Consider the following 24,542-nt stretch of genomic DNA (forward strand, 5'->3'; position numbering starts at 1 on the left):
ACCATTACCCCTTCTTTTCCCACAAACCAAAACTGAGCTGACCGGTTTAGCAAAAAGGAAATGGACAATGGCAGGCAAAGACATTACTCAACACCGATCCTTCTTTTTTTATCACTTGTGTTTTTGCATATTTGGTAAAAATTCAGTAACTTTACATGAATTGCTATTTTGTATTACACTTTTCTCAAATACTGACTTTTTTGAGTTGATTTAAAAAATTAATAGAGTTTAAGTATATCATGGGCAGTGAAATCTGATTATAATAGTACAAGTTTTCTTGACCATAGCTATCAAATTATCATTGGGACACGATATACCTAGTGGATGCTGCATATGCTGTATTTCTCAAAAACTGGATAAAACTCAACAAATGTAAATAGAGACAGAGGAAAACAAGCATTGTTGTTTTTTTTTTCTTCCTCATGAAAAAACAAACTTTCAAGAAATGTATTCATCCACTTCTATTTCTTATTCTTGCAAAAGTTTGATATTGTAGGACAATGTTTAAAGATATTTGATATGCAAAATTTACTTGATGAGACTTACTCCCCAAGGTCATGTGTCTTGCAGCTTTGCAAGATGCTGTTTTTGGCACATAGGAACCAGGGCACTGGTACCAGATCCTCATTAGCTTCCTCCACAAAGAGATGAATGCCCTTTCAGAAGAATTAAATAAAAAGTCAGATAAAACTAGGGCAGAAATTGCTGCCATGGATACAAAGCTGGACTCAGTACTATAGTTGCATATCTGAACAAGTAGTACAAAAACTGCAGGAAGAGCGGGAGGGTGGGAAAGGACATTCTACTGCCAGAAGAAAAGTATTCCAAGGACAAAGCAGTAGGCATGACCCTGGTTTAATTTAGATCTTCCTCAGTCAAAGTCACCCTCACACCATTAGCATGAAGATACTGGTAATAAAGGAGGCAGTTGGGGAAGTACATCAGAATCATTTTTGAGACAATCGATAGTAATTTTTACAATATTTAAATTAGGACAAAAATCAATACATGGTACGAATATATTCAAGCTTTCGTGAAGCTAAAAGAATGGGAATGACAAAACTGATAAAAATGAAATTCAAACTGTCAGATTTAAAAGATGAAGATAAAAGAGTAAAGGTTTTGCCAGCAAAAGGAGAGAGATAAATTCAAGTAACATATTGTCCTCCTTTAATGCAAGACCTTCTCATATAAAAAAGAGGAGAAGCTATAGTTACAAACCACAATAAAACTAATAAAATTATTGGATGAAGTGAAATAAATGTCCTAACTTTATTACAAAACTTAATGTATAATTGAACACTCTTTAAATGTAAAACATTACAACTGTTTCAAGTTTTGTCAATAAATTTTAAAAATGACAGGAAAATCATGTAAAAAGAAAATAAATTGAATGAAAATACTAAAATTAAAAAAAAAAAAAAACTAATGGAAGTTGCACATTATTTAAATTTCTGTTAGTCCCTTTATTGAAGTAGCTGTTGCATGTATCTGGTTTGGCCATTATGAGATCATCATTTATATCCTCTGGACTGCTATGTATATTCCCTAAAAACATTAATTCATCAAGGAAATCTGCTTGACATAACTTTTGGAAACTACAGAATGGAAATAAGAAAGGAATCTAAGGTGGGCAATTATTGTGGGATAAAGTGCTTTAGGCTGTAGGGCCGCAGGAAATTCTAGAGAAAATCTCATATATTTTAAATAATGTTACAGCTGTTTCTGGGAGAGTTATATATAAAACATGACAATTGAGCCACGTTTTGATAGATCTTTATATGTTTACTAGGCAGCCAAGGATGGAATGACATTCTAGAGGATATGTGTTAGTAAAGTATTTGAGATGTGAACAGCACAGTGAGTTCAAAGAACTACAAGTAGTATTTTACACCTGGAATATAAATTGGGGCATTTTAATGGAGGACGATTTAAGTTCACCTAATAATTGTAATTATCTCCACCTGAGGCATACCAAATAAATATAAAATCTAAGGAAACACACTTACTATGTAAGAGCACAAATCCTTTATCACATCTATCCACTTCATTTGCAATTATTAACCCTCTAAACTAAGTAAAAGCTCTAGATCTGTGCTGTTCAATATGACAGCTACTAACTACATGTGGCAATTTTAATTTAAGTAAAATTAAAGATTCTGTTCTTAAGTTGCTCTAGGCACAAATGCTCAATAGATCAATAGCTACACATACTAGTGGCTGCCGTATCGGACAGTTCAGATATTGGAGCATTTCTATCATCTCAGAACTTTATTGGACAGGGCTGCTCCAGAGCACCATGGTTGGAGAGAACAGAGAAATAGATGGAGTGAGAATTAAAGCCAGAAATCTATTCATGAGTGATATAATGGATGACCTTTCATGACATACTCAAGCCTTGAAGCATTGTCCTCTGGACCATAGGAAGACACTAAAAAATTAAAGTAAGGAAGCATAATGAAAAGATTTATGTGTGACAAAACTCAAATGAAGCTGTAAATTATTGAACTTGTATATACGAGTATGGTAGCCATTGTGCTAGCACTGGGGCCTAGTCTTTGGCCAGCCCCTCTACCCGTATTCTTTGTGATTCAGGCATCCAAAGCTACTGTCAAGCCTTTTATAGGAGCATACTCTATTATATCTCTGACATAAAATATCTTGATTTCTCTTCAACTATTAGCAGCCAATTTATTCTTCTGTCATCATAAAAAGTGCTTCTGTTGGAACACTTATCTAACCTGCCTTAAATTACCTTATGTGTGTTCCTTTGTCCTTTTATAGGGTATTCTCCTTTTAGATCATTACTTATACTTCACTGTATTTATTATTTCTTAACCCGTTAGAATGTACTACATATGAGAGCTTAATCTATATTTAGACTATTTACCATTTTATTTGTTCCACATTCCACAATGGTTGATACAAAATAAACGTATGTTTTTAGACATGAATTACATTTAGACCTCATAAATGGTCACAAAGTAGTTATTATTTTCTCTCTTTTTACATGTAAGGAATCTAAATTTTAAATAGGCTAAGACATTTATTCAGATTGAGTTAGCTAACAGGTTGGACACTAAAATTTGAAACTACATTGATCATATTAAATGTTAGTTATGTTATAAAGACTGGATTAGACAATGGGTAAAAATTGACATTGACAAGCTAAATAAAGACTATTGTAAGAGTCAGACTGTATAATGATAAAAATCTAACTGAGGTGGCGATATAGAAAAAGAGGAGATGGCAAGGTCATAAGAGTATTAAAAAGATAATTTTAGCAGAACTTGTTTCATCATTGGGATAAGGAGATAGTAGTGGAAAGATAGAAGTCATCTGTTCTAGAATTCTAGTTTGAGTGACTCCAAAAATAGAGCTAGATTTCATAAATACAGTGCTTATTGGACAAACAAAATGTTGGAGGAAGGTTATTGTAATTTGTATTTGAACAGTCTTTGGTATATTCAGATGGCAAAACTTAGTAATGAGAGAAAAATAGAGGGGGGAGGAAGAAAAAAAGAAAGAGAAAGGGAGGAGTGTTCAGTATATTTTTGAATGAGAACATCATTAGAAATCGTTGTAAGTTCATGTTTTACCAAAAAAGAAGTTAGTAATATCTCCCAGAGTGTACATTTGAAGCAGGAAGAAAAGATAACTAAAAACAAAGCAGATTACATTAAATATGGGGAAACACCAACACATCAGTATAAGATAAAACAAAATGAGCTGATAATGAAATTAGAGAATCAGCAGCTGCCATAAACGCAGAAGAGGAAAGAGACAGAATAGAGAACTTCAAGAAAAAGAAATAATCACAAATGACAGAAAAGATTGAAATATGATAATATATTTAAAATCATTTTAATTTTGGCTAATGTGTTCACCAGTGACATTTCCAGAACACTTTCAGGTATGTAGCAGTACTAGTATAGTGAGTTGATGATTTTCGTTATGTACTGTTCACTTTTGTGTATTTTATAGCCTCAGAATAGGGTTTTGATACATAGTAAGGATATAACACACGCACTCACACACACACACAAACACACAAACACACACACACAAATGATAAAAAGGGATGAGAAAAGTGAACAGATAATGCCTAAGGGTAAATTCCTTTCTTTTGTAAGAGTACGTACTTTAGATATACTTTGATTCTTTTAAATTTTATATTTATATTTCATTTTGATATGCCATTTTTAACAAGCATATTCTGTGTTATTCTCTGACTAATTAAAAATATTTGACGAGCAAGAATTCAGAAAAAACAAATTAAAAAACAAAAGAGAAATTAGTTGTACAATGCCTAATTTCAAAACAATGAATGCATACTTCATTTTTCTTTGTTTCCTTTGATTTTCTAAGAAGAAAAAAAGCAAATTAGTCCAATGATAATACACAAAAATATATGCACAGGTTTTTTTTTTTTCTCTCTATTTCTCTTATGCTTGGCTTTCTGCTCTTCTTTGAACTCACGCCACTTATGATTAGAGAAGAGCACAGCTTTGTTCGCTGTCTTCCATTGCCACCATCCACATTTCTAAACATATATATATATATATATATATATATATATATATATATATATGTATATATACATATATATACATATATATACATATGTATATGTATACATATGTATACATATGTATATGTATATATATATACTTTTATTTGGAAGCTCCTGAATGCATAATACTTAAGACTTCTCAAGACTGCCTTCATCTACGAGTTCCTCCACTTCTCCAGGTTTGAGGAGTATCCAAAGGGAAAAGAATATATAGATCTAGATCTAGAAATGCCAATGTAAATATAGATATAAACATAGCCATTGATATGGACTTTTTGGGAGGACTCTCTCTGCAACTTCAAGAATGCTTCTTATCTCTCCCTTAGGCCTCTTGGTTCTTCAACAGAGATTTAAAAAACTGTGTACTAAGCAGGACAGGACATATGAGTTTGAGACTGTTACGTAATGTAGGTCGCATTAGAATTTAGATCTATTTATTTTTATCTGCTGAGAAAAACATTAAAAACTATTATCATGAGTTATTTAACTATCATATATTTCATTATTTTATCATATTATATTATATTATCCGTTAAAAAAAAAGCCAACTTGATTTTATAAGAGTACTTTGTAGTTACAGAGAAAATCTGATTAACGACCTTAATTAATCAGAACCACAGCTACACTTTTATTATTATTTTGACAATGCAGGTGTTCTTTGATCTGATGCAGGAAAGCTTTGACACTAGCAAACCTGCAGAGACCGAATGTCTTAAGATCAGCAACTTGTCAGTTTCTATTTGATAGTATATGGAGCAGCATTTCAGGCTCTTGCTGATGAAAAGTAAACTGCCCAGCAACATTATTTCTTAGATTACTATAATAGAAAGAAAGGATGATACTGTTTTTAGCTTTTCACATTAGTGGTTATGGGTGACAGAATGGTGAAAAAAATTATTCCATATACTATTGTTTTGATTACAAAGAAACACAATGCTAAAATTGATGAGGTCATTAATTTTCCTTATGAACAGAAACCCATTTTTAAAAATTACTATTTATGTAGCATTGTTAACCAAAAATGTTCTCTGTGCATAAGATTTAGTTTATGATTTATTTGTTTTTCTAAAGAAAAGTATTTTTTCATACATCCGAACTATTATGTGCTTGTGATCATGTTGATTTATACCTATAAGAGAGAATTCATTTATTTATTTAAGAGTTTATGAAAGAGTTTATTCAATGACTATTTTTTGAATGCCTATTATATGCCAGGACCTATAATAGAAATGAAAATATAGTCTATTTTGTCATATATGGAATCTGTGAAATCTTGAAGCTCATGAGCTAATGATGGAGATAAACATAAAACAAAAGACTCTATAGTTACATATAACATTGGATATTACAATAGACATTTAAAGAACAAGAAGATTGGGTCAGATATGATTGGGTTTTTAAATACCTTTTTGTGAAAACAATAATCAACTGAAACCTGTAGGATTGTTAGGAATTAGCTAGGAATAGTTGGCAGGGTGCGTATTTTCTGATAGAGTCAGAAGATGTTATAATCATGATATAAAAAAAAGAATTTTATCCAAAAGTTAAAGATTAGTCATTAAAGGATATTAAGCTTTTGAAGAACTTAATGTTGCATATTTTTAAAAGAAAATTCTAGATACAGTACTCTGGAAGAATGGTTTAATACAGTGTTTAGGGGGGAGCAGTAGAGAAAAAGATTAGTTCAAAAATCATTTAATTAACCCAACAATATATACAGCTTAACACCAAAAAAACTCCACAAACAATCCTATCCAAAAATGGGCAAAGGACTCAAACAGACTTTTCTCCCTAGAAGACATGGAGATGACCAGTAACCATATGAAAAGATGCTCAACATCACTAACCATCAGGGAAATATAAATTAAAACGATGAGATATCACTTCACACCTGTCAGAATAGCTAGCATCAATAAATAAATAACAAGTGTTGGCAAAGATATGTAAAAAAGAGAACACTTACACACTTTTGGTGGGATGTAAATTAGTGCAACCACTATGGCAAACAGTGTAGAGATGCCTCAAAAGAATAAAATAAAAATAGAGCTGCCACACAGTTTAGTAATTCCACTTCTAGGTATTTATCTGAAGAAAACAAAAACAGTAATTCAAACAGATATGTGAACTCCTATGTTCATTGCATCATTACTAGTAATGGCCAAGATATGGAAGCAACCTATATGTTCATTAGTAGTTGAGTGGATAAAGAAGATGTGGTACATCTATACAATGGAGTATTGTTCAGCAATAAAAAAAAAAAATGAAATCTTGCCATTTGCGACAACATGGATGGACTCAGAGGGTATTATGCTAAGGGAAATAAGTCAGGTAAAAAAAGACAAATATATTATTTCACTTGTATATGGATTCTAATTTTAAAAAGTGAAGAAATGAAATAAAACAGAAACAGACCAAAGGTATAGAGAACAAGTTGATGGTTGCGAAAGAGGAGGAGCGTGGGGTTATGAGAATTTAAAAAAAAAAAAAAAAGGTAAGAATGAGGACTTAGTCTTAAGCCATGTCCGTTTCAAAGCTGGGACCGTGGTTACATCCATTTTTCCCATAGGTCAGTGGAGAGGGGTTTGTTGGCATCGCTGTGTAGAGATATGGCATTTTATGGAGAAGGGGGTGAGCAGACAGCAGCCCAAAGGACTGTTAGAATACGTGTTATTTAAGGAAGGGAGTCAGGTGAGAGGACCTGAGAAAGTGAAATCACTTCCTTGACAATAAACCTCAACAGAACTTAGAATCCCTGTAATCACGAATCCACATTCTAGTGACAACCCCATAGCCAGCTCACTTAGTGAGAGACAGTAGGTAGTGAAAGATGTTCTCTTGCTATGTCCCGATTTACTGGGACTCTTGCTTTAGGAAAACCTGCAGTAAAAGTCTTTCCAGACACCGCAGACATTGGCTCAACCCTCAACCCCAACGTATCTGGATATTTTCCAGGAGTTCCCTTAAGAATTCCACATGGGAGATCGACAGGAATGGACTGACAGTTCTCTACTTCATCTGCCTGTAGGAGGGCCAAATGCCCACATAACCAATAGAGTCCAATGCTGACTCCGGTGAAAAATGCATCAACTGTGATAGAAATGAGACCTGCATGGTGTGGACCATCCAGCAGGCAGGCTGGATAAGCTGGTGGAGCATCCAGTGCTCGCCTTCCTGGGCAGCAACCCCATCTTTGATCCCAAGTTTCTGCGTACTTACAGAGATTTTGCCAGCACCCAACAGGTGCTAGGCCAGCTGTTTCAAAGGTATGGATGGATCTTTCCTTATTCTGATGAGGACAGAGGACCTCTGGACCAATTGAAAAGACTATCTCCTTCATCCTGGTCACCAGGCTGGACCAGTACTCTGAGGATTTTCTCTAGGCCCAGAATTTCCATGCCTGAAGATGCTATTCTTCTACAAAGATCTCAACATTCTAGGCCCAACTCCAGAGCCAGAATTAGAGCAGGCTCAAGTCACAGCTTTTGTTCAAGCTCAAGAGCTAGAAGGAACCCATATGCCAGCTACAATTCCAAACCCAGAGCATTCTCAGCAACAGCTCTCACTCATGCTCAAGAGCCAGAACAAGCTCCTATACCTTCTTTAGCTTCAGAGCAGCTTCATGTTCATGCCATAGATCTCATTCAAGCTCATGAGCTAGAGTAAGCACCTATGCAGGTTCCAATTCCAGACCCAGATCCATTCAAGCAATGGATCTCATCCAATCTCCAGAGCTGGAATCATCTTGAGAACCTGTTCTAGCACTTGCTCCACAACTCCATCCAGTTCCTTTGATAGCCTCAGTTCTGAAGCTTAAGCCAACCGCAGCAAGAGCCCTAACACCAGCTCTTGAACTCCGTAGTGCTTTCGCACCAGCTGTAGCTCCAGAGTGTGATCCTGCGCTGGCTCTAGATCTAGAGAAAATAACAGACCCAGTTCTCACAACAACCTGGTGCTAGAGTCAGGTCCTCCCCCAATACACCTAGAGCTGACACCAGGCCAGCAACTCTTGCTCACTCCTACACTGCCTTCAGTGCCAGATTATGGGCTGCAACTAGTGCCAGCCTCAGCACCAGAGACTCCCTTCCCCTCCATGTCACTGCATTTTGTTTGTTTGTTTGTTTGTTTGTTTGTTTTCTTATATATAGTCAGTGGTTTATTCTACTGTTTGACCATTAAAAAAAGAAATAATCCAAACTATAAAAGATTATGGAAGTAGAGATGGAAACAAATGGAGGAATCTTATTTACATACTATTTTCATGTTGAGCAAGATTTGACAATGAGCAGAATGGAGGAAGATAAAGTTGTCAGTATTGACTTTCGGTTTTCAGTATTAAGAAATTAACTAGTTGAATAGTAACATTCTTAACTAAGATGAAGGATCTTAACTAAGATGAAGAATATATTTTTGCAATCAAGATCAGGATACTTTTGAGCATGACTGAGATGTTAGCAAGATAGCAAGTGGGGGTCCTCAGTGAGCATTTAGATGTGTAGGCTTAGAGCTCAAAGAAGGTGACTGAGCTGTTGAGTATTTATTTTTAAGTCACTGGATGACATTTGAAGTCATGGGAATAACATAAATTACAAAAACTAAAAATATAAAATTATAAGTGAAGAGAATACAGAGAAACAAACCTTGATAAATTCCAAAATTAAAAAGACACCAGAAGGAAGAAGACTTAAAAAAGAGATGTGTTAGATGACAGAGAAGTATGAGAGCAACAAAAAATGGAATTTTAGATAGAAGTTCTCTAAGTAGTTTTTCAGAAACAGGGAGGGTAAAACATGTGGATTATAGTTGAGAGATCAAGGATGATTTGTGTCTGGGGAACACGTATATCATGATTACAATTAACAAGTTTGTTTAGAGTTGGGTCTTTAAACAACATTATCATGGATGCTTTCAACAGCATGCAACACACATAGCGTTATCTCTATTGTGCAGTTGAAAACACTGAGGCAAAGTGTTACTTATTACCAACATCAATATTTAGATGAAATGCATTTGGAGGCAAGTTTGTTAGACCGAAAAGTTCAGGTTTATAACTACCAGGTAAAGCAGTTTTCTATAGTGCCAGATTCTGTCCTGTTATTTACTATACACTTCACTTGGACCCTCATTTTGACCTCTGTCTAAATGACTTTGAAAATATCATTCCAGATTCCTTTGAGCCTTTGTACATTCCACTTATTTTGAAACATGTGTCCTCTCTTCTCTTCTCTTGACTATTATTAAAAATTCAACTAAAGTACCATCTCTTTTGAAATTGCTTATTGCACCTTACATTTTTCCTAGATAGTGATTAAAGTATCTTCCTTCCCTCTATCCTCACAGAGCACCAAATATGCATCACTATGATTACAGTCATCAATATGTAATATCTTGTTCATTTACCAGTCTTTCATACCAGTGTATATCTTCTTGTGGTCAGGAATTGTATTTCATTCACTTCGTATTTTCACTGTCTTTTGCACTACCTAGCATAAAGTGGGAATCAATAAATGAATATATGAATCATGCCCTCAAAATTTACTGTTAGAATTTTTAGTATGCATTCAATTCATTTTCTCACTTTTCTATATTCATTTGCATATCCTCCTACCAAGTAGAATTAAAAACTTTAATATAACCTGATTTTCTTAATTACTTAAAGCATGAGGAGAAGGAGGATACTTGGAAGGCAAAATTGAACATGGATAAATATATGTGGCATTATATTGACATTATTTGTATTAGTATTCCAGGGGTAATTTTGAGAATATAATGATATTTGTGGTCCTATTACCTTCTTTATGTTGAGAAAAAGGAGAGAAGAAAAATATAATTGTTTGCTCTGTTGACCAGAAGACACATTTTTTTTTTCTTTTCTTCTTTAATTTTTTGTTTTTTGACAGTGGGGAGTTTTACTATTTAAAAGCAAGGAAAAAATGGCAAATAAAACTATATGAACTTTATCGTTTTAAATCTATAGACACAAAAGCTATTCATTAATAATTGTTTTGATTCCACTATATGGTTTACATAAACTTATTAGAACGGTAATGGCTTTTCTCATGCCTTCCCCCACTGCATCCCTCCCTTGGAGATTTATTAGTTTTTTTAGAATCATTTAAAAATATGAATCTAAAAAAATCACCCAGTTCAGATAAAGAATAGGCTAGTTAAGTTAAACAGCTTGTTTCTCTTGTTTATTATTTTGCACAATGTATTTATTTATTCATTGTCACAGGAGACCAGTGATGCTTTGTTATCGCTTTATATGTGCCCATATTTCATCTCACTAATAAAAATAGTTGTACTTTTTTGCAAAAATGTGATTTACTTAGTTTTTAAATATATCAACATATGTAATCTTGAAGTCTATATTAAGGATGACATACAATTCTGAAAATTTATGTTCAGGAATTTTTGTGCCATATAAAAAAATTGATCTAATATGCATTGACTCAGGAAGTCTGAGTTTTGGTCCCAATTCTAATGCCAACATGCTTATACTCTCAGGATAAATCACATTATTTTCAGTTTCCTTTCTCTTTTTTAAAATAATGGATTTTTTTCCCTTTTTAAAATATCTTCAAATCCACTATAGTGTTCTCAGATAGTGCAATATAAAGCAATTCCATTGATTACTATATTATAGTGTTATATTTTTCCTTACCTATATTCCAATTAAAGACAACATAATGTTAATGATTCTGGGCTTGGGCAAGTAAAATCAGGTTTAGTTAATTTCTATTTTATGTTTTTCTTCTCTGTCAAGTATTAATCATATGATGAATGACCTATCTTGCACCAAAGTTGCATCCACATGGAAGTTAGAAAGGTGGTTTTACTTTAGATATACCTTTATGTGCCATATGTTTTATATCTATATTCAGGTAGTTATATTTCTTATAGTAAAAACTGAGTGACTTAAATGCACAATTCTGTAGATCTGCTATAAGCACACAGGTGAAATTATAAAATTAAATGTCAAAGTTACTCAGAAAAAGATTATTGTTGTCTTAAAATGGGATATATATATATATATATATATATATATATATACACACACATATATAAACACATATATACATACATATATGTGTGTGTGTGTATATATATATATATATAATTTTTAAGTGAATTAGATTCTCACCTCTGTCATATTACAGAATAGAATGCTGGTGTTCTCTATGTCTTAGAACTAGCACTGCCTGTGTCACTTGGCAGGCAATCTGTAGTCACAATTCTTAGTCCTAATAAGGCACAGAGACAACTATGAAGCAAGAGCTCAAATAACTACTACAAAAGATAAAAGAGCAGACATGGAAAAATAGATGAAATTAGGTCTGACTGATGGCATTAAGTTTACTTGAATACAATAGAAGCTGTGTATGAGTGTCTGTGTATGTGTGTGTGTGTGTGTGTGTGTGTAATTTTGGAGTCTCTGGCTGAAGGCATGACTATAACGCAGAAGCATACTCTTACATGTAATTGTGTCCAGCATCTGACATAAAGTCTATGTAAAATAAAATTATTCAAGAAGGGAAAATGTACACCCTTCATCTGAGTGCATAATTAGACTGCCACAAAATGATTTATAACAGAATTTAAAGGAATTAAACTAGCAACCCATTAGACACACATACACACACACTTCTGTGTGTGTGTATAATTTGTTAATTTATTATATTTTTATTTATTTTTGGTAATTTGTACTGTGATTCTTATAATACTTAATGAATTGTTGTTTAAAATATATTTGGTCATATGCATTGCTGACTGTCATACGTGTTGCTACCTAGAAAACAATAATTATAAATAAATACGCTAAAAGAGGTTAAGAAATTTAGTGAGTGATAAAAAGCTTAATTCCATCAAAAATACATGTGGTGAATACCCACAAATTTACAAGACACTGCTTTCTTCTAGAAAGGTGCAGAATTTCTTTTTTTCTTTTTTTGTCCTTCCATCACCAAATATTTGACCCCATTTACTCTCTTCTACCACACCCTTTTCTTCTTATCCTCTGGTAACCACTAAACTATTGTCTATGTTTGAATTTCTTTTACTCTTGATTAAACTGGAGATATCTTTCCTCTGGTTGTGAAAGAAATAATAATAATAATAATAATAATAATAATAACAAAGCACATTTAAGCCTAATTCTTCTTTCTGAGTTGAGAAAGATAAACACATGAAAGCAACATTTAACCACTTACAATTACACAAGTAATATATGTTTATTGTAGAAAACTATGAGAATAAAAAAAACTTTAATTATAATTTTAGTAAGCATAGAGACAAACTATGAACAGGTAGTAATTGTCTTTAAGACATGAATAAATATGCCCTTGGATTGAGTGTTATACTGTTGGCCCTTCTGGTTCTCAGATCTTTGTTTTTGGATTAGAATCATACCACCAACTATTCTACTTCTCCAGATTACAGATGGTGATCACAGAACTTCTCAGCCTCTATAATCATGTCAATTCCTGATAATAAATTTCTATGTCTTTCTCTGCATCTTTCCCTCCCTCTCTCCCTTCCTTTCTTACTTTTTTCTTTTTTCTCTAGAGAACCATAACTAATACATCTTGCAATGCAAAATATCTACTTCCATAAAATAATTTTATAGATATATCATAATTTTGTTCTATACATTCTATTGTCTGTGTATATATTTACATATAGATAGAATATATACCGTATTTGCCGGCGTATAAGACGATTTTTTGGCCCCGAAAAATATGCCTCCAAGTGGGGGGGTCGTATTATACGCCAGGTACACTATAGATAGACTGCCCATAGTGCTTGCCCCGTGCCATAGTGGCCTCCCGATGCCCGCCCACTTCATTTCACATACCGTTCAGGCATCAGCAGCGCTGCTGGGTGTATACTCGGCTGTTATGCGATTTTGCTGTTATGCGATTTTACCACACTCGCAAAATCGCACACAGCCGAGCATACATCCAGTATGATAGAGCAAAATCGCTAATCGCGATACCATACTGGGTGTATGGTCGGCTGTGTGCGATTTTGCGAGTGTGGTAAATTCGGGTTACCGTATATTTCTTTACATATGCATTGAAGATTCGAGATTTTGCGCTATCATGGTGCCTGTTAGAATGTTGAAGAGCTCGCACTTGCGGGCTAGTGAGGTCCCAGGGAGATGCTGATGCAAGGGTGGACCAGACTGCTATAGTGACAGGGCGGGCAAACAGGGAGCAGGGACCAATCAAATCAGGCTTTGTATACAGCCAACAGCCAACCACAATACTGCACCATTGTACAGTACAGCATAGAAAATGTCGACCAGTCAAACCCCTATCATCCCTATCATGGCACCAGCCAAAAGAAAGAAGTATGATGCAAATTTTAAACTGAAAGTTATTTGGTGTGTGGAAGGTGTGCGGAAGAGGGGGTAGTCTTATACGGCGAGTATATAACAAACTCTGTATTTTGAGTGGAAATGTTAGGGGGTCGTCTTATAGGCCCAGTCGTCTTATACGCCGGCAAATACGGTATGTGTGTGTATATATATACATATATATATACTCCTTGAAGCTATATTTTATTTTATTTCATAATACCTAATATATATATATATATATATATATATATATATATATATATATATATATAAAATAATGTTCATAATACCTTACTTATTTATGATTAGTTCTTAACAGTGGATTTTTTGATAAATATTACCAAATTATTCTCCATGATTGCAATAGCACTGTAAAAGAAAATGTATCATTACACAAAACCTGTTCCTATGTTGCAATTCTAATATTCTCTTACATTGGATTTTTTTATTGTTTTTCTGTCAAAATTAGAATTATTCTTGAGCTCTCCATGAAACTTGGAAAAATAATCACTTGGTTTGACTTTCCATTAAACTTTGAATATCCAAAATGTGGATTTCTTACACCGTTTTCTGACTTTATTTGAGATTCTTTTTTGTAACACACAAGGGCCATATCTCAGTGCTCAGTGATGTGTTTGGGTTCCTACTCATTGTCAATGTTACCTTTCCAAATTCCATGTGCCCAACATTTCGAAAGGCCAAAACACAGAATATTAAAGTTTGGAGTAAGGAAAGGTTTATTGATTGAGAAAGCGCCAACAGAGAGCATGGGAGGCCAATGCAGAATCATTAGAGCAAAATTCCTGTAATGATTAACATGTCTATGTATATACAAGACTGAAGGCCATGGGAAGAAACACAGGTTTGAAAAAGATGGAGTTAGAGAGGCTGAACATTTCCCTCTGTTTCACCAAGAACTGACCAGAGGCTGACTAATGCGTGGTACCTGGATCCTTGTGTTCCCCACTTACTGGGCTTAAATCATACAAGTGGAGACATTCAACATTTCTGGCTGAATACATTAATTACTATAGGAATGATGGCCTCTGCTCAAAAAGAATTCTGACATTTTGAGAAAAATTAGAAGGAGAAGAGTGAATTGTTTATTACAAAAGTCAAAGTAACATGAAGTGGAATACCAAGAGAACGTATGCCATTATAATAAAGAGGATCAATGCAGGGTCTGTATCATTATGAAATAAGTAAAAATCAAGTGATTCACAATCATACAAACACACACACACAGAGCAAGAGCAATATGCTTTATGCAGCTGATCAAAAATAAAATGCTGGGTCCAAATGCTTAAAGAAATATTCAATCTACCCATGTCATTGGCTCCCTGCTTATGCAACACTCCTTGGAAGAGAAGGACTTTATACAGGTTTGATTAGAGAGTAGAAGCTGGACGGGATAGAAGCTAATAAATTGCGTTATCAAAGTCATCATTACTATGCAGTTTTACTGTATTCAGAAAAAAATACATGGTCAATTTGAACACTTTACACAATACGTCTTAATTTTCCTAAAGTATTTGTAAAGTGACTGAGACATATGTATGAATGACTATCTAAGAAGAAACATGAAAGTGAAAGCTTTCATGTTTATTATTTATTTTAAATTTAGGTTGTAACAGTTTAGGAATTAAAATTTAAAAAGTACTTGTAGTATGTCTATGTTTGCACTAGATTCCTAGGTGATTTTCAACTTTATTAAGCTTTTTATGGTTAACAATCCCAGAAAGAAATGCTACTTATTCAAATTTGCTTCTGAATAATTTCTAGTATGGAAAAGACTGTGGTGAATTTCTTGAAGATATCTATTTAATAGATGAATTTCTAAAATTACTGTCATATATTTAAAGGATAAATAAATTTTACTTTTATAAATCAAATTACTCTAAGTAATTTCAAAGGCCAGAGTGTTAAACTTACTTATTGTAAATACCTATTCATATATAGATATACATACACATTCCTAACTTAAATTTAAATATGCAAAACATGAATAAGACACAAAAAACACTTTACATAATTCTTCCTAGGTTTAAAGAACTGTCCTTAAATAGTCTAGAATTAGATAAACCTTTGAACTTTCTCAATATTTAAATTAGATTACACATTTATTATACACAAAATACATGACATTGTAATAAACTTAAATGAATCAGAGTAAGCTAATTAGTTGACATACAATTACCTTAACAAGGAAAACATTAAATGTGCTTTATTGCTCTAATTAATACATTGAGCTTGCAAAGAATTTGAACATTTAACCTGTGTTTTACAAAACAATTGTAATGAGTCAATCGGATATTAGTTAATTTCCAAAATTAGCATGTTAATAAGTGTTTATTTTTAAATAATGGTAGTTATTTGGGAGATTGCTAATTGAAATATTTTAAGCTCCCCCCACCAAGAACATAAACATATTGATGTCCTTACTTTTTAGGAAAGTATATACCATTTTGTATATGGTAACAAAATGGACATACTTTATAAAATAAAACTCAACCACTTAAAATTAAATTAATATTCAACCCCTTTAATTTATTAAGTTTACTTAAATATATGTCATGTGATAATAGAATATATCTGTATTTATTGTTTTTGAAGGTAGGATACTTTTATTAGCTCAGCTTTATAATGTTTGGCAACACTTCAAAAAGTGTAGTTAAGTTCAAAAGACGTATTTTCTCTCCTTGCTTTGATCCAACTTGAATAAATTGTCCTATGGTGCTGATCAGTTATTCCAATTATTCTTAACATCTATGTTATCACATATTGTTTTTATCAGTAATTACTAACTACTAATCACTGTGGGGATAGATTAGATAAATAGATAGATATGAGGAGATAGAGATAATGAGTAAACATAGTAGATATATATATAGCCAAAAAATGTATCCACATTTTAAGAAAGGAAAAAACTGTATCAAAATTGTATCACTGATATGTGGTATATAAACCAAAAAGAACAAGACAAACAAATGAGAAACAAAAACTCATAGACACAGACAATAATTTAGTGGTTACCAGAGGGTAAGGGGGTAGGGGGTGGGTGATGAGGGTAAAGGGGATCAAATATATGGTGATGGAAGGAGAACTGACTCTGGGTGGTGAACACACAATGGGATTTATAGACGATGTAATACAGAATTGTACACCTGAAATCTATGTAAATTTACTAACAATTGTCACCCCAATAAAATTAATTTAAAAAAAATAAAAAAAAATAAAGACAGCAGATTTTGGCAAAAAAAAAATTGTAATACTTAACATATACCGATAACACAAGATGAATACAAGTCACGTTTCACTTCTGCAATTACAAGAGGTGCTCAAGATAATTACCACTAGCGTAATTTTACCACCGATTTTTTTCCTTTCTTAAAATGTGTACACTGTTTCTAGCAGCCTCTGTGTATATAATTACTTATCTAAAATACATGAAAAAGTTTTAAAGTTTTCACAAATATCAAAAAATTATCAATCTTGGCTCATTTTGTTTTCCTGAACTCTTTTTCCAAATGCTTTTGAACTTGTCTTTGTGACTCACAGCTCTCTTCCCTTTTCCTTATCCCTCTTTTCAATAAAACTTCCTTGTCCTTCAGTCTTTTCTAGATTCCACAGGCCTATTAATCCATGGAGACTCTTTTACTTTGTCAAGAATTCCTAACTACTATGTAGAGCAAGAAACAAAACAAAACAAAACAAAACAAAACAAAACAAAACAAATGCATATCCTATAACTTCCATCAACAATAAAACTCAGGTCTACAGTTGTGGATCATTCCAGAAATTCAATTGTTTTCAGGTACCTGGACTAGATGGATCTCTAGTAAACTTATGTTACTGCCTTTTCTTTTTTTTTTTTTTTTAATTGAAGAGAATGGAAGTTGGAATTTATAATTATTAACATATTTTAAAAAGAAAGGTAGAAAGAGAAAATCCACCCATATCGAGGTTCTAATGTGTTCCACTATGTTCCAGTATTTTACATATTTTTCCTCAGTTTCATATAAGTTCCAGAAACTGTTGAGCTCCTAGATCCATATTTGGATCTACTGAGTTTACCCCCTTTTTACCTTTCAAAGTCCTCAATCTTCCATTTTTGCATTTGTCTAGAGATTTTTTTTTACTATCATCAGTGAGCAAGAGACTGTGTAAGGCTTATGCCATTTTGATTAGCATTGGAAATAATACACATCATCATAATAATAATAATAATAATAATAATAATAATAATGTGTTTTTATATTACCAGTGTCACTGGTGGTTTTAAGACATCCAAGATTGTTAACTGTGGCAAAGGTAGCTAGTTCACTGATGGGACAGTCAGTTTGATTTTTGTGAAAATTCTTAGAAGCTCAGCTAACATCTTTTTCTCCCAAACCTTTTAATAATTGAATAAATATGTAATGGCTTTACTAAATTTTCTTCTTTCCCAAATTTCCAAAGTAGTCCCTGGAAGTCAATTAAGATTTTTATAAGTTCTATCTGCTTAAAAAAGCAGGAGTTGAACTTCTGTTGCTTCCATAAAGAACCCAGAGTTATAGTATCTTAGTAGAATAAACAGGAGATACCTAGTCAACCAAATCTTAATACTTATCTTGTAAGTTTCTGTTCCCCTTTATTGAGCTAGTTAACTTCAGTTTTGTTATTCGTAAAATGGTATGCATGAACCATAGCACAGTGATGAAGCTAAAATAATAAAGTCCTTGCTGTTGTCATGTGACTTATTATATAGATTGCAACCTAATTAATTTATTCAAAAATACTATCAAAATAGCCAATATGAGCATATGTAGACGGTACAATTAGTACTTACCAAAACAACAAAATCAGTACAACATTATTTTAGAAGATAAAATGAGTGGGTCTGTTAATACATAGTAAGTTTTGCCATTAAATATTCTTTGATTGCCTATGTCATAGCCTACTATTTCTGAGCTTAGTATTACATAAATATTCAGAGAAAAAAACTTGAAAGAAAGGAACTTCAAGTTATTTCAAAATTACTTCAAAATAATTTCCTTTTGATTTTGGTCTAATATATAAGTTGTCAAGTAAGACAACTATATTAGTAAATCAATCTTTGTATTCATTTTTTTAAGAAATGAGGATTTATAAGTTTAAGAAATATTAAATAGTAGTCATAATTTATTGTTATTATTGTTATTTGGCCACTTAGCTTCTCACATGTCACAATAATGGTAAAGTGATGATGATAATGACAATGGTGATAATAGGAAACATTTATTGGGGTAATTAAAGTTATGTTTAAAACTCTTCACACAGTTTTTGGCATATAGTAGACACTCAGTATCTATTAGGCCTAGTTTTTTTTTTAATCACCTTTATGTTATTATAATAGTTGTTATTAGTATTTCTTGAAGATTAAGCAATTATTTTTGCATAATGAATTATTAGGTTGATGCAAAAGTAATTGCGGTTTAAAAGGTTAAAAATAACTGCAAAAACCACAATTACTTTTGCACCAACGTAATAAATAGTCTACCCGTTACATAATCTTCCTATTATTTCATATAGTGAGCATTTAGTTTTTCTATGACTTTTTAAAATGTAATATAATATTTTTAATACACCTTAATGAATTGCATTACTTTAAGTGTCAAAATATTTATGATTGGGTTAAAAACACATTTTAAAACTTTGTGAATAAACACCTTATCTAGATCAGAAATTACTTTTTAAAATGGCTAGTTAATTGACTTTTGTCTTTCTATAGATCAACAACACTGATGAGCTTTTGGAGAAAAAGAAGAAAACTGTCAAGCATACCTTTGAAATCCCTTAAACAATACTTATAAAAAAAAAAGTAATTTGTTTTGGTAGAAATGCAAAGCCCCAGTAAAACTTTATAATTAAGACAATAAGTGATTTACTAGTTTCCCAATCCTTTAATCGTCATATTATACCTTTGTCCCTTCCTAAAGCCTAGGAAATCGACCTATGAAATTGACAGTTTGGTATGCTGAAATTTGTATATCATCAGACTATTATTACCCACTAATCTTCAGTAAGGCGAGTAATTGCTTCTTTCTTTTTGCATATCCAAGGATTATACTGTTAGCAGGACTTTTAAAATACTTTTTTCAGTTCTTTATCTTCTAAATAAAAATACACTTTTCAAAAAATGACTCATCAGATCAATTTGTCAAACTCTATTTAGATAATTTATCTGTTCACAGATAATTGACCCAAAAACTGAAGTCATTATGTTTATTGGAGTCCATTAGATTCCAGACATGCATGGTAATCTCTCAATTGAGCTCTCCAAGTGAAGGCACAAATGGTCAGTCTACTTGTGAAGATCAAGTGCATGGTGAGTTGAAGCAAATACATCAAGTGAACATCTCAAAAATAATGTGCAGCCCTTCAAATGTCAAGATGAAGTATTGAGTGATCTTCCATAATATGCTGATTTTCCACTTCTACCTCGATAGTGTCATAGCATCCTTCTTATATGTAATAGCAAGGTTTTTCAACCTACCAGCTGAATTAAACATTCAGTACTTTATTAGAAATAAAGGAGGGTATTTACCTCCTAGAGTTATTTATTCATAACTCTGGCCTGAGCTGAGGATATATTTATAGTATCATGAAAAGGCATAATGAGTATGAAAATGTATAGAGAGATAAGGTTTGTGTATCTATTCTGGGTTTTAAAAGAGAACATTTTAAGGGTCTCCTGTTTAGAGATAAACCCAATTTTCTCCAAGCCCTGACAGTCTGAGGATATGTGGATGGGTACAATTTATATTAAGTCCCAATGGTACTTTTTCTTGTTCTGCTTTTACTCACCAAATTATGAGACCTTCTTTTCCCTTCAAAGGCTTTTTTGACTACTAACAGGAATTTCCTAGGACATATCATCTGCTGTTCTACTTAATGTTCTCTATCCCATATTAACAAACTTGTAATAAAATTATCTCTCTTAGGACATTATCTATAGGTTTTCAGATTACTAATATAATATCTTTTGTCCTGCTGCTGTATAATGTACCATGATAATGCCCTTAGACTTCCTTTCTCTCATTTTTTTTTTCAATTTATGATTTTCCCCCAGCTTTACTGAGGCATAATTTAAAAATAATACTGTATTTATTTATAGTGTACAAAATGATTTCATATACTTATGCATTGTGAAATGATTATCACCATCATCTTATTTACCACTTCCATAATTTTCTTTTTTCAGCTTTTAGAGGTATAATTGACAAATAAAAATCGAAGATATTTAAAATGTGTAACATAATGATTTAAGTATACATTGTGAAAGGATTGCCACTATTGAGTTAATTAATGCATCCATTACCTCACAGTTACCGTGTGTGTGTGTGTGTGTGTGTGTGTGTATGTGTGTGTGTGTGTGTTTGTGTAGAATGCTTAGGATCCACTGTCTTAGCAATTTTCAAATATGCAACCAGTATTACTAACTACTGTATAATCATCATGTTGTACATTTGATCACCCAAACTTAATAATCTTGTAGCTGAAAGTTTGCATTCTTTGATCAACATCTATTAATTTCCCACATATCCCTGTCTCTGGCAATGACCGCTGTATGATATCGCTCATCTGTGGTATCTAGAAAATAAAACAAAACAACAACAACAAAAAAACATGGAAACAGAGAATAAAGTAATAGTTGCCCTTGGACTTTCCATATTGCAATATATTTGATGGTCTTCTAAAGAACGGGATCATTTATTTATATCTTATAAGCTATTGTATCCCCAGTGCCAAATACTATGTTTGAACATTATGTATGTTTCAATAAAATTGTATTGAGTCAATATTTATTGTATACCTTTAGTTTAGTCAACAGTAGAAGGGAATATATATCTTACTCCATTTGTGCTATATTTAGCCACCTGAATTCAAACTGTCCTATTACATTCTCTGCTAATTTTAAATCCCTAAGATCTTCACTACTTTATTTATTTAATTTTCTTTTTCTAGACTTCCATTCTAAGGCCTGTGGTATAAATACCATTGTCTCTTGTTTGACCTGAAACATGCTTTCCACGAGGATAGGAGGAAGGGATTATATCTAAAATTATACTGTAATGTAGGTTCTAAATCTTGTACATTTCCAGAGAGAGCACACCATTTCCTTCACAGAGGTAGGAGAGAGTTTGAAGCAGCCAGCAATTATAAAGTGAAAACTGATCTATGGTTAAAATTTTATTAAGATTCTTGGACTCTAGTACATTAAAGGTCATGAGTGCCAAAAGGTCTACTGCATTTTAGCTTTGGGTTGTTAAAGGAAAAATATTATATGTAGGTCTTTATGATATAATTATTTAGTATTCATGCTATTCCATAAAATATTAATTTTTAAAAAATGACTTAGAAAATGATGGGTTATACTGCGTAATAGGGTAGAATTAAATTGAAATGTTACTAACCACAATTTTCCTGTGTATAGGTGGGGATAGGAGTGGATAGTGGCTGACAAATCGAAAAACATAAGATCTTTATGTTGACCTTAAAATTGTATAAAAGTTATACATACAATGTGATGCATATATAGGCATTGTGAAAATGAGAAGAGAAGCAATATTTCTTTCTCATTTTCTGATTCCACTTTTTTCCTAATAAAAGCTACCTCATTTTTCCTTTTCAAAATTTTTTTCCTTTATTTAACTATTTCAGAATATTAGAGTTTAGCAACCTCGATGCCAACCTATAAGGCTTATTTTGTTGTAGCTGATTTTTATTATGGATAGACTAATTTTAAATGTTCAACCTACATCAAAAAATTGCATGTCAACAATTTTTGCTGTCCAAAATATCTCATCTTTTATCCCATTGAGCAACATTAGACTAGCTCCTCGATTCTGTTTGTAAAATCTCATTAGTGTTTTTCAAGTCCCTTATTGGATATTTTCTGTTCTAAACCTAGAATTAGCTATTCTTTTCAGTGGAAAATTGTACTTACAGTCCTTGCGCCTCTAGGGATTCTCATTTCTCTTGGGTTGTTATAGCTTCTAAGATTTCTCAGTGGACAGAGTTAAGAGTTGCATAACTTCTGTAAAGAAAAAATAAGCCATATGTTCATATTGCTATAGCAATTCAAATTTGAGGCTACTGGATTTATTAACTTCTTAGATTTTATACTTCAGTCTCTTTTCTTGTATACTGAAAAATCTTGTTTCCTAGTGGCTTGAACATAATTATTTATTTACTTTATCTTGTTATATACTTTCAAATAATAATGCAATATTACCTATAGCAATAAGATTAATAAATTTAACTTAAGATTATTTTTGGTTTTTGTCCTTTGGTTATGTCCAAATGGAGAGGTATAGTCTTGAGCTATGGACATACCCTGTCAATCCTGTCATCTTATTCAAAATATTAGAATGTACCTTGCTTCCAAATACCCTTCTTATAGAAAATATCCATTTCACTATATAATTTTTCAAGTCCATGATTTTGGCTGAATATTTAGGAATCTTTTTGTTTTATTAGATCTCTGAACAACAAAAAAAGAGTAAATATCAATGAATTACATTGAAAATAATATGGTAGCACTTCAGAGTTATGTATAATATTCTCTGAAAAGCATGCTGAATGTCAACAACCAACATTACCCTAATAAATTTAATAAAAAATAAAAAATAATTTAATAATTAAAAAAAGAAGAAAGGAAAGTACACAATAAATATCAGAGATTCTGAAAAAAGAAGATGACCTCTGAGATGTTACTAACACTAAGACAACTCAGAGTCACACTCACGGATAGTTGTTGGCTGAACCATATTTAAACGCAATAATATTGACACAATGTATTGAATAAATGCAATTATAATATAATAGTTTTTTGATAAAGGAGCTCATTGCAAAACTATAGTATGCATGCTTAATATACCAATTACCACAGTTTATACTATCATAATAAACAGAGAACAGAAAGTTAGATAGACAGTATTTGATAAATAAAGTGAATAATACAAAAAGAACATCTAATTATTTGATAGAAAACCTTGTGAAATAACTAGTAAAATGGACAAAGAATGCAAGTGATAGCCACATCTCTTTCTTTATTTGTTGCTCCCACTGAAGGTAATGACCTTGCTTGAGAACCTGACAATGGAGGTCGTGAGGAAGAATTATGAGTTAGCAAATAAATTGATATTAAAAGCAAGCCTAGCATGGTTCCACAGATTTAAGAGTTGTGCCATGCTCCACTACATCAAAATGACAACATAGTGGACATTGAAGCAATTGTATATACTGTCTCATTTATGAAACCTTATTGATGAATGAGACCATATCAATAAATATTTTCTATGTAAATGATATGTTTGTTTTGGAAGCACTCTCTATTCTGTGTATTTATCTCACAGGAAAAGAAATGCCTGGTCTCAAAGAATTCAAGGACAAACTGATTTTTATGTTCAGGGTTAATTGTAAGATTTCAAGTTTAAAATCTTATTAGTGCAATTTTACAGAAATCTCCAGGCAGTCAAATAAGTGATCAAAGAAAAATTGCCTATTATCTGGAGGTTGAATTACAAAGTCTGTGTGAAAACAAAGGTTGTTCTAGTCTATGTAAAATATTTTTTGCCTTCATACTGT

The sequence above is a fragment of the Rhinolophus hipposideros genome (assembly GCF_964194185.1).
Source record: "Rhinolophus hipposideros genome assembly, chromosome: 4".
NCBI lineage: Eukaryota > Metazoa > Chordata > Mammalia > Chiroptera > Rhinolophidae > Rhinolophus > Rhinolophus hipposideros.